Source organism: Triturus cristatus, chromosome 3_2, assembly GCF_964204655.1.
Source record: "Triturus cristatus chromosome 3_2, aTriCri1.1, whole genome shotgun sequence".
Classification (NCBI taxonomy): Eukaryota; Metazoa; Chordata; class Amphibia; order Caudata; family Salamandridae; genus Triturus; species Triturus cristatus.
Window position 1 is genome coordinate 681747064 of NC_140584.1, and position 12560 is coordinate 681759623.

Consider the following 12560-nt stretch of genomic DNA (forward strand, 5'->3'; position numbering starts at 1 on the left):
CTTAATAGATCGGCTTGGTGCCAAATACATGAGTGCATGTGCTGGAACCTCTTAGTGCAACCTATTTAACACCTCCATGACGCAAAGTGGCACACATCACTATTTGTGCTAGAGAAAAGGCACATTTCCAGCGTAAAATAACTTCCACTGGAAAGTCAGTACCCACTCAAGACTTTGTGCCTCTTTTCATTACTTTGTGATGGCACAGAATCTTGATAATTCTTGCTCTGTTTGCTGTGTGTGCTTCAGGGCACCACTAGTACACACTGTGTGTAAGAGTGGAATACACAAATGGACAAGCCTTGCCTTGGCACCACACAGTGTGCATGAGACAAAGGCAGGTAAGCACATACAGAGCAGCTCATCACCGACCGTACCCGCATCGCCGGACACCTGCTTAACCCCATCTTCACCTCCAGCGACCGAGTCAGGTACATCCACACAACACCACTCACCTGGTCCGACCACCACAGTGTACACTTCACCATCTCAGGACCACAGTATATACTTTACCGTCTCGGGACCCACCCACCCCGGCACCATGCCCCCCAAATCCACACAAAGAGACTGGAAAGAGGTATCAGAAGGCCATTGGAATGCCACTCTCTACTTCCAGACTCTCTCTACACACAACACTGTACAGGCAGCTAAGAGCTTGACCCATTGGATCACAAACTGTGCCCAATGCCATTGCCCCCGCCAAGACAGCCAAAGAACAAAGCAAAAGAGCAAGCTGATTCACAGAGGAACTACTCTCCTCCAAATGCAACTGCTGACAACTTTAAAGGAAGTGGTGCATCACCAAAAAGACAGAAGACCACACCGCCTTCAGGTCTGCTCTGAACCAGTACCACCGCCTCCTGGAAAACCAAGAAGAACGTCCTAGCAGACCGCATCAAAGCAAGTGAAAACCACAGCAAGTAACTCTTAGCCATCGTGAAGGACTTCACCAATCCCGCAGCCACCGAAAACTACATCACTCCCTTCTTCCATGACAAGATATTGGCCATCTATGAAAACTTCTAACACCAACCCTTCGCTGCAGACACCATCAACCAGTTCACACCAGCGAACAAAAACTTTGAATACCTTCTTACCCACTGGAAACTCCTCACTGCGCAAGATACTATCTTCATCGTGAACTCTGTGCACTCAGGAGCACCCAGGCCCCCACCACACCTTCAACCTCGGAAGCAAGACATTCGGCGACGAGCTCAGGAAGGTCCTGAACACTTTCATCACTGTAGCCTCATTCCCTGAGTACTGGAAACATTCTGAAGTGAGGCAACTCCAGAAAAAACCATCCACCGACCCAGCCCCAATGGAGAACTACTAGTCCATTTCTCTGCTCCCCTATTCAGCAAAAGTATTTGAGAAAGCGATCAACCAGCAACTCACCCAACACCTAAAAGACCACAACCTCCTGCCTTCAAATGGATCGCCTTGTACCTCACTGGCAGAACCCAAAGGATCCCCAACCCACCATTCCCCTCAGAGCCCAAGAAGATCATCTGCAGAGTCCCCCATGGATCGTCCCTCCGCCCGACCCTCTTCAACACTTACATGTTCCCCTGGCCGCCGCTAGATCACACGGACTCAACATCATCTCATACGCCGACGACATACAGCTCATCCTCTCACTGTCTGAAGATCCCGCCACCATTAAAGCTAACTTTCACAGATGCATAATGAACGTTTCGGACTGCAAGAAGGACTAATGTCTCAAACTCAACACCGAAAAAATGGAAATCCTCATCTTTGCAAACAACACCTCGCCATGGACCGATGGATGGTGGCCCACAGAGCTCAGCACCCCTCTCGCCCCAACAAACCGCGCCCGCAACCTCTACATCCTCCTGGATAGCAAGCTATCCATGGAGAAGCAAGCCAACACAGTCTCATCCGCTTGCTTCCACACCCTTTGGATGCTCTGCAAGATATTTAGGTGGCTCCCAGCAGACACCAGAAGGACTGTCACGCAGATCCTCATCACCAGCAGACTGAACTACGGACGCATGCTCTACGTAGGAATCACTGCATGCCTCCCGAAGAGACTCCAGGCAATACAGATATCAGCGGCAAGACACCTAGCCGACCTCCCCAACATCACACCACATTTCAAGAAACTACATTGGCTACCGATTCAGAGCAGATGCCAGTTCAAGATGCTGACCCACGCCTACAAGGCCCTGCACACCAAAGGGCCAGCATACATCAACAAACGCATGACCCTCCACCAACCAACTAAACACCATTGATCAGCTTCCCTCTCCTTCGTAGACACCTCACGGACAGCCGCAGCCCGTACATGTAAGAGGGGTGGGCCAGGTGAGGGGGGATTCTGACAGACGCTGACCAGGGCAAATTGATCATTTATTTAATTTTCCCTGGTCATCGTCCGTCAAAATCCCCCTTCACCCAGCCCCACCGCCCCACTGCTCTTACCTGCACGGGCCACCGCTGCTTCACGGATCAGTCTGGCAGCCAAGGCTTGGAACAACCTCCCCCTGCACCGTAGGACTGCACCATTGCTCTAGCAATTCAGAAGAGAACTAAAGAGCTGTATGTTTGAATAATCAAACCACCAGCAGAGCAGCTCCAGCGCCACGAGACCCTGGCCGGTGATTTGCTGCGCTCTATAAATGTTTGATTGATTGAGCAGCTGAACCACCCATTCTACAAAAGGCGGGAGCACGTGTGCGTTCTTTGCACTTCGCATTGTGCATTAGACGAGGGCAGGCGTGCACAAGCAGAGCCTTGGCACCACCAGTGTGCACAAGGCAGAGGGGCACGCCTCCGCAGACACATCCTCGGTGGTGTGTGGAATTGTAAACAGGAAACCAACCCCCTGTTCACCTATCAGCCGAGGGCCGAGCCCGCTCTGCATCACTGGGAGATAATTACTCCTCCGCAGAACATTTTATCAGACTGGAAGGAAAGTTTTACACCCAGCTGGGAGGATCATATTACGTTCCTCTTCCCAGCCCGCCCCGAGGCTTCCTGCCTCTCGCAAAAGGAACACATCTCCAACAAGACCTGAATATACCCCGAGAAGACTGCGGGGAAAATATCTTGGACGCGAATTGGTCTGGTACGTAGTGCATGTGAGCGTTTAATTTGTATTTTTATCACAGTTAAAGTGTTAAACTCTCAGAAGGTAACGTGCAGAAATAGTTGCTTTGCACGCGCCTTTGCAACGCGCAACACGTAGGAATGTGTAAATGTTATGCTGACTGCACCATTAATTTAGATATTGTAATATGCGGAGTGACGTTTATATAATTCGAATGGCTAACTATGGGTGATTTACGAACCGTCAGTTAACGACTCTCGGTAATTGTTGCTCGTCGCGTTGGCCTTTTTCATCTTTCTTGTTCAACTAATGCCTAGATCTGCTGCTTGAGGTATTTCTTTTGTTCAAACAAAGGCGGCTCCCGTGAGAGGAATGGCATTTACCAAAAATCCCTGCTGTTTTTTGTTTTAATTTGTTTCTGACAACATAGCCTGAAAATATATAAGAACACAACTTCCCTCCCAAACCACACAGTCGCCTAAAATGAAAGATAATTAGTAGAGTTGAAGAATTACACTTTATATCTAGATAATGTTTGCTACACATACTTCTTTAGCTACACATTTGTTTTTAAATATTAAGTCTATCAGCAGTTTTGATGTAATACAAATATAAGCACAAAAAAACTGCAAACCCACAATGCTGGGTCAATTGCGCACCCAAAGTTAAATGACTGTGTTGCCATACACATTATTGAAAACGTTGCTTAAAAATATGAGTTGGATGCCTGGCGTACTTACGCCTGCAATCCAACAAGCCTTCAATATACTTCTAAATAACACTGACATGGTACAACCAATCATTGAACACACGCCAACATCCTAAGACAGTCTAATTACTGGAGTTGTTCAGTGTCCTTACTTAACCAAACCTTGCAACCATGGCAACGATGCACCCATTTTCACCTGTCAGCACAGTCTGGACCCAGCTCACCTTTGCCTCTTCGACCCCCTTCTGCCTCTCAGTCCTTTCTACCTAGAAAGTGAGCGCCAGCATCAAGAGGCACCTCCGCAACTAATGTCGAAATTCAGCAGAATCATGCATGTCCCTTCCCAACGTAACTCTTCCTCGCCTCTTCCTTTTGTATGTCTTCTTTGTGGGAAGTAGGTCCTTCCTCGGCTTTGAATCCTCACGAGATCAGGAAGGCTCTCAGCAGGAAGCTTCTTCCAGACAACTGGGCAAGGTGGCATCCCTTTGCAGCGCCACAAGCCCCTTGAGCTGACGTCTAATGGACCCTTTGCAGGATGTCATCATGTACCAAGAGTCACACACCTCACCCCCCCCATTAAAAGATAATGTATTAAAAAAATAAACAACATGTCGAAGTATAACCTGTAACACCACAAAGAACAGGTCCCAAGAAAAGGTTTTCTATTCAGCAGTATGAATACAAAGAGGTTTGTTGGAAATTGAGAAACAAATGTTGAGAAATTGAAAGAATGGATTTGCAAATGAATGATAAGATACACAATAAGCGATTCTGAGCCAGACTGCATGAGAATGCACGTGTCCATTCAGAGGAGTGTATCCAGATATAAAATAATATAGGTACCGGAGTGTGGCGTATCAGGACACTAACCTGGACCTGGATGCACCTAAATATTTCCAGTGACACGTAAAGTACAAATTGACAATACATTACTAAACTGTAGGAGTGAAATAGATGAATTTACAGCGACATTGGCATCTATCGATCTCAGATGAGGTGGGTGACAATTGTCGGTGGAACTGGGTAGAGTCTTCTGGAAGTTCAGTTTCGTCTTCAATGGCCTCCTCTATGCCGATCCTTTCTGGTAATGCCAACAATTCTAGGTAAGTAAGTTGCAGGAGTAGGTGTTTAGAGAAGATGTTTTTTCTACGAGTCCTGCAGATCACCTTCCCTACAGTCTAATACCTCACACCGGGCTACTGCTCTGGTCTGTTGGAAGGTCACTGGCTATTCTCTTTTGAAATGTAATTTGTTGGCCATCATTTTTTTTCTGCAAATTGGTTTTAGGGTAGCGCTGATGCATCTTACTTGAGGGCTCATGTTAGAGCCATTAAACAATTTTGAGATTTTCAAGGTCCAATGAATAGTGTTGATCAATACGTGCTCTTGAGTCTCCATAATTTTGAAATGGTTGATAGCACTAGGCGGATCCCTGCTCCTTCATGGAATATTTGCTTGATTTTAGCAATTATATGGGGTCATCCTTTTAAACTTTCACCAGAGGTTTAAATATCTTCTAAGTATATCTGTCTGCTAGGAAGCACCCCTACTGTTCTATTAAAGTTATATGTGATAGTTCATTTTTATTTTGATAGAATTTTATATTGCTAGCACATGGCAGTCATGTTTAGGCAGGGGCATACTTTTTTAAATTTAAATTTCTGTGACATGCTTGCTATAAAAATATATAAAACAATGCTTTAACCTGTTTTTGCATTTGTCACCCCGAGTGGGACGGGTATGCCTAGACGTAGGTCCCGTGCTCTCCATGCCACTGGAATCAAGCTATCCTGGCTGAAGAGGGGTGAAACCCCGAAACCGGTCCTAGGATGCTTGTTTCCAGTCCAGGGAGGACCTGGCTTGGCAGTTCGGGCTGGACTGTTCCCATGAGGCACAGGGTCAAGACTGATTTGCATATGGCAGGGTTCCAACTGGAATGGCATGGTAAGCAAAAAAACGATGGATTTAGGCCCAGATCTCTGTACTGGGGTGAATGTATGACATTGTTCTGCATTCTGTCCATCTAGTGTTGTTTTTGCATTTGTCACCCCGAGTGGGACGGGTATGCCTAGACGTAGGTCCCGTGCTCTCCATGCCACTGGAATCAAGCTGAAGAGGGGTGAAACCCCGAAACCGGTCCTAGGATGCTTGTTTCCAGTCCAGGGAGGACCTGGCTTGGCAGTTCGGGCTGGACTGTTCCCATGAGGCACAGGGTCAAGACTGATTTGCATATGGCTGGATTCCAACTGGAATGGCATGGTGAGCAAAAAAACGATGGATTTAGGCCCAGATCTCTGTACTGGGGTGAATGTATGACATTGTTCTGCATTCTGTCCATCAAGTGTTGTTTTTGCATTTGTCACCCCGAGTGGGACGGGTATGCCTAGACCTAGGTCCCGTGCTCTCCATGCCACTGGAATCAAGCTATCCTGGCTGAAGAGGGGTGAAACCCCGAAACTGGTCCTAGGATGCTTGTTTCCAGTCCAGGGAGGACCTGGCTTGGCAGTTCGGGCTGGACTGTTCCCATGAGGCACAGGGTCAAGACTGATTTGCATATGGCTGGGTTCCAACTGGAATGGCATGGTGATCAAAAAACACGATGGATTTAGGCCCAGATCTCTGTACTGGGGTGAATGTATGACATTGTTCTGCATTCTGTCCATCAAGTGTTGTTTTTGCATTTGTCACCCCGAGTGGGACGGGTATGCCTAGACGTAGGTCCCGTGCTCTCCATGCCACTGGAATCAAGCTATCCTGGCTGAAGAGGGGTGAAACCCCGAAACCGGTCCTAGGATGCTTGTTTCTAGTCCAGGGAGGACCTGGCTTGGCAGTTCGGGCTGGACTGTTCCCATGAGGCACAGGGTCAGACTGATTTGCACATGGCTGGGTTCCAACTGGAATGGAATGGTGAGAAAAAAACCGATGGATTTAGGCCCAGATCTCTGTACTGGGGTGAATGTATGACGTTGTTCTGCATTCTGTCCATCAAGTGTTGTTTTTGCATTTGACACCCCAAGTGGGACGGGTATGCCTAGACGTAGGTCCCGTGCTCTCCATGCCACTGGAATCAAGCTATCCTGGCTGAAGAGGGGTGAAACCCCGAAACCGGTCCTAGGATGCTTGTTTCTAGTCCAGGGAGGACCTGGCTTGGCAGTTCGGGCTGGACTGTTTCCATGAGACTCAAACTTGAGCACACCACCATGTAATCTTTATCATGGCCTCCCTTTACTCGCAGTGCCATTTTCATTTGGCCTTCAGCACACATCTCCCTCAGACTTCCGCCCACTTTACCATCTGCCTGCAGCACCCCCAGGCCTCCACAGGTATATCTTGCTTTAAGTGCCCCCCCCATCAGGGCTTAATTGGAGCCGGCCATTTACAGAGCAAGAAAGGGAAAAACACACAAAGTGGAAAAACAGAGGAAGAGAAATATAGAACAACCGGCACAAAGGGAGAAAGCAGGAACTTGCTAGAGTGAGATAAAGGGGCAGTGAGATTTTTGTAGTGGATTAAAGATGCATAAAGTGGATTAAAGATTGCACAGCTTTGGTATTCCCAACACATGACCTTTAATAGCACTGGCCGCGCCTTCTGAGCCGAGCTTTGTGCACTGGCACGCATTCTTTTACAAACGAAGCACTGCCCCCATGTACAATTTACAGGATGCCTTCTCATAAGGCGTGGATATTTACCATTGTGGCTCCAGCTGACTACTTTTAGTTTGGCAAACTTTTAACTAGCTACTTTAAAGTTGGTGTTTTTCAGTTTTGCTTGGAAGGGGAAACTATATAACTTATATTAATGATGCTTGAGTAAAAGTTCTGTTTCGCAGTTTCTTAGAATATAATGTTGTTTGCTTTTTAAATGGGACCCAATAGGTGATAAGCTTTGTCCTCTGTAGTTGATATTTCACACTACACATTCATGTTTTTTTTGTTTTTGTTACCTGCTCAGGCTTGTCTAGTGGTGTACTGCCAATGTGTATGCTGTTAATACAAGTTTAAAATGTGACACGCTCACTGTTTTGGGTTGGTTGCTGACTAAAATCTGGGCATGTGTTTGGCAATTCATTGCCTTCTTCAGGCACTGCTTGTTTGTCATTTTATTTTAAAATGTTATGCTGTTTCTTTTATTGTGGAATGTGGACATTCAAGATTCACAATAATATTGAGCCTATTTAATAATATGTAAATGCACACAACAAAACATGATGTATACATACAGAAAAACCGAAAGTCGATGTACAACATAAGAATAGGTAAACATAAGGAACTGAGTCCCAACTTGCCCTAACCATACATACTGCTAATAGTTAAAGTACAAAAATGCAGCTCATGTCTGAGCACCTGGTGAGATGGGCTACAGGAGCGCTCACTCACTGCACTGAAAAGGGCATTCTGGAGGCGGGGTTTAGCGAACACAAATGAGGCTAAAACCCAGAAGGAGAAGGACAAGACAGAAGCTGAAGACTAGAGAACGTTGAATCGAACGCGGATCTGAATGCTGGCCAGAAACCGGGCGATGCCTATAGGACACTAACTGGACAGACTACATAAAGTAGAAAGAACAATAAAGGACTAAAGGGCACATTTATGAAACTTTGGTGCAGCGCAGCAAGTCACCTTGCTGCGCTGCCCCATAGGGAAAGGGCAGGAATGAGCCATATTTAATGGAATACGGCACATTCCTACCTTTCCACCTGCGCTGGTGCACTTCAGGCAGCCTAGCCCCAATGCAGGCACACTTGCACCATGGTGCAAGCGTGCCTGTGTTGTAGGCCTGATTTTTTTTGTGCAGAAGGTACACCTTCCTGCACAAAAACAATCCTGGGAGGCATATTCCCCTATTTATGTGTTCTATCCTGGGAAGGTGTAAGATTTTGGCACATTCCCACATTTACAAGTTCTTGTAAATCTTGCAGTGCATCAAAATCCATCAGAGTTGCGAGGGAACACCCACCGCAATGCCCTTGGAATGCCTACCCAGGGCAGAGTAAGACAACGCAGCGATTTGTGCTGCTCTGCTCCAGATTTATTACGCCGCTCAGATCCACACAAAGTGGCTTTGCACGGCTTCATAAATCTGTTTTAGAGGTTTGTATCGCGCACGTACCACATTATGTGTTGCACACGGGACACAAACCTCTTATAAATATGCCCCTAACTACCAAGAATGATAGCTTGCCATCTCTGTTATTCTGGGAGACACCAAGGCCTCATGTGGAAGAAGAGCGCTGAGCAAATCTGTGCATGGAGCATTAACCCCCAGAACTCACTGGCAGCCTCGGGTAGTAATTACCAAGATTTGAACATAAACACAAGCGAAGACAAATGGAATGAAACAAGAAGGCATAGGAAAAGCAGATCTGAATCCTAACAAACATGGAATCGTCAAAGCATGGCAGAATACAGAAGAGCGTGCCGACCAGCCTAACCAACTAACTAGAAACCAAGACAGAGGGAGGGGAAATCAATCAGCAAGGCACTGACAGTCAGAGCTCTACCTCCCGAGGGAATGCTGCACTGGGACTTGAAGAGAGAAAGACTTAAGGAGCCCGAAGGAATATCAAGGGGAATAGACAACCAGGAGCAGAGTGCAGCTCAGAACTGAGACAGAGGAAAGTCCCCAGATCATATATGTAAGTGACTGAGAATTATGATAACAATAGAACTCTACCTCCAAGAAATGATCGTAGCAAGAAGTGAGGAAGGAAGGGGCTACATGGACCAGAATATTTCATTCTTGTAGTCTGAATACCAGGACTGTAAAGATGTGGATTTGTTGAATGTTCTTCTAGACTTCAATAACCTTTTTCTCACCGTCTAAGGCAGTGCGATGCGTGCTACTACACATCCCACAGTTTCAGATGTGAAGTATGAAATGGGGCACTAAACTAGTAGTCAGTTTTGCAAAAAAGGACACCACTATCACATGTGCTATTAATTGAGGCAGCGTCAAGTTATTCCTAGCTTAATAGCCATTTCAAATAGCAATGGGGACTGTTGACGCACCTTTCTAGTGACTCTTGCGACTGTCAGTTTCTTCAAGAAGATACCATTTTCCATAAATCTGTCCTTCGGGACCATGTAGGGGCCATTAACATATAAATCCAATTCATTTCCTTGTTCAAATTGCAGCATCACCTTTCGCAGGAACTCACAACAGACCCTATCAAACACTATCTTATCATCCAACGGCAGGAGGACCAGTGGGGTCTTCCTTTAGTTTCCTTCTCAATAAGGATGGGCTACTCTCGTTATGTTATCAAACATCCTTTTGTTCTGAATGAATCCCAGCTAATACGCATGAATAATTTCATGGGGTAAATCTGATAGCTAGAATGTTTGTGTGTAGTTTATTGTCAATATGCACCAAGGCTATGTGTCTGCAGGCTGAATAAGGGCCATGTCTTTCCCTTGTTTTGGAATAACAGTTATTTCTGCAAGGTGTTCGGTACTTTCCCTTTACCCACAACAGAATGGAACGGCTCTGAAAGTATCAGGGTCCAAGTAGCTAGTGATGGTCTTGAAATATTGTCCTGTGAAGACATCCAGCCCCAGAACCTTATATGACATTTCAGCTCCCTTACAGCCATCTTTACCTCTTTCTTCTCAATGAGGGCCAACAAACAGTCTTTCCCAAATATTTCTAGCTTTTGAGAACATTAGATTCATCAAACAGTAGATCTGCTTGCAAAAACTGGGTTCACGAGGTGCGTTTTGATAGATACAATACTGCCTTGCCAGAGTTGCCTCTTTCTTTTGGGATCAGAGATGTTTCCACTCCAAGAGTTCAGGTTAGTATAACAGGGGACACAAATGGGGTGGTTGGTTTTCCTGGCTCTGCAATGGATGGACTTAAAGTCTGAGGTGCTTCATGAATTCTGATTGAACTCCTGGATTGCTCAATGTCCAAGAACCAGCACTATATCATCATCTGCAAATCCAATAGACGGCAGCTGGGGTGTCTTTTGCGGACCCATTGGCTCTGAGAAGCTTTTCCTTCATTCCACTACCAACGGATGCTCAAAAGATTCTGCCCGACTTCCAATAGCAAAGAGTAACGAAATCACTGAAAAACAAACTGTTGAACAGATGCAGAGGGCATGAGGCGAATTTTGTAATCAAGGAGATGTATGTTGCAGAATTTTAGGAGTCTTCCTGGCAATATAGATATTTTTTCCAGTGCTATCTTAATGCAGCACATTTCCTTATAAGTTGTAGTCATCACTGCAAGATACTACTAAGATTAGTTTATAGCGCCCACTTGACAGCATGGTATACACCATTTGCAGATCAAAGAATGCCAGTTTTGTCGAAGGACAAGACTCTAACCCAAAGTATTGGGAGACAAGCTACATGGTAATTTCCTCTGTGCTGTCCTGCAGAACATGTTCACCACAACAAACATGTCTAAAATGATCAGGAAATGACAGAGCAGCAATGCTTGGCCCATCAAAATATTAAGCTAGGACAATTCGAGTACAGTTCAATCAGCGAGTTTACATCCAAGCCAATAACAAATGCATTTACCAAAATAAGGCATAGACCAAAAATTGAGAGAACATGAACAAGATTTGCATGGGGTTCAAAGAAAGTAAGGCAAGCCTACAAAATTTATTAGTTCTCATGCGGTCATGTCCTTACTGCAGCAAGTTTTTTTGTCCTTAATCTATGGGACCAGTTGTAGGTTCAGTGGTTGAATGGATGACTTGAGACAGGCAGTCATGGCCCCCCAGCAGACGCATTGCTAACAAATGTTAAATGCAAAGAAAACAAAGGTCCATCCTCAAAAACGTGCCCAAATCACTATCAAAGCTTCTGTTAGATAGGCTCTTGTAGATCCAATAACTGAAAGCTCAGCTTCTGATACCTTGCATCGCTGAGATGAGCTATTTGGACTTCTCACTGATGTTCTATTGGAGTGGCAAGTGACATTGAACACTTCCCCGGTGGTTCCCCCGAGAGGAATACGAAAGATGAATACTGACTCTTCTTAGATGACCATTGAAGGGTCTCCCTCTTTTGTGACCAATATAGCCTTATAGCCTGCTGTAGCAGGCTATACCGGGCATTAAAGGCCTGCTCCAGTGTTAATGAGCGGGCCATTAATGCCGGTATAGCCTAGCTACGGAGGGCTATAAGGCTATAAGAACATTCCTCCACTAAAGGGCAGAATGTTCTAACAAATAAAACAAAGGCCTCACGGTGCCTGAGGGGATTGAAATCCCCTGAGTCTCCGTGAGGCCTTTGTATACAGCAACAGCTGTGAACAACAACATTGGAATGTTGATGTTCCGGGCTTCTACCGTTCATTAGAAGCCTGGACCACTCAGTTGTCTTCAATGGAGCTCCCAACATTCCAATGTTCCAATGATGCTTAAGGAACGATGCTCGAGGTTGAATGCAGGCGTAGATCCATGGGCACCTCACTGCTCAACAAATGTAGACTGCCTATAACACCAATACCATTGTTTCATTTACCTCCCGTAACTGAGGAGATATGCTGCTGCAGCCCTGCTGATCTGACACCAAGCCAGCGCTTCTAAATGACTCAGGAAAGCTCCCTGGCTTAGAGCTCACGTCCCTTCGATAAGCAGCAAGCAGCTGGCCATCGCGTTTAGTGACATAATTATGCCGAAGACTCTTAATTATCTTTTAGCAGACTTCTGGGTAAAAATCTGCTCTGTGCTGCTGCAACTGTTAGGTGTAGTTCTGAGACTATCTTGGTCAAAGCCACCTCTGGTTCTAGGCAAGCTAAGCACGAGTAAAAGGCTAT

At 45.8% G+C, this 12560-nt stretch overlaps 1 protein-coding gene across 1 annotated transcript in view; it reads left to right on the plus strand.

Annotated features, from left to right (window-relative positions):
- The first annotated feature begins 2708 nt into the window (after nucleotides 1-2708).
- Nucleotides 2709-12560, plus strand: part of TFPI (tissue factor pathway inhibitor) — a 264389-nt gene continuing 254537 nt past the window's right edge. Inside the window, exon 1 of the mRNA XM_085648705.1 lies at nucleotides 2709-3091. The gene's annotated coding sequence lies outside the window, so the exon portion shown is untranslated. The remainder of the gene's footprint in view (nucleotides 3092-12560) is intronic.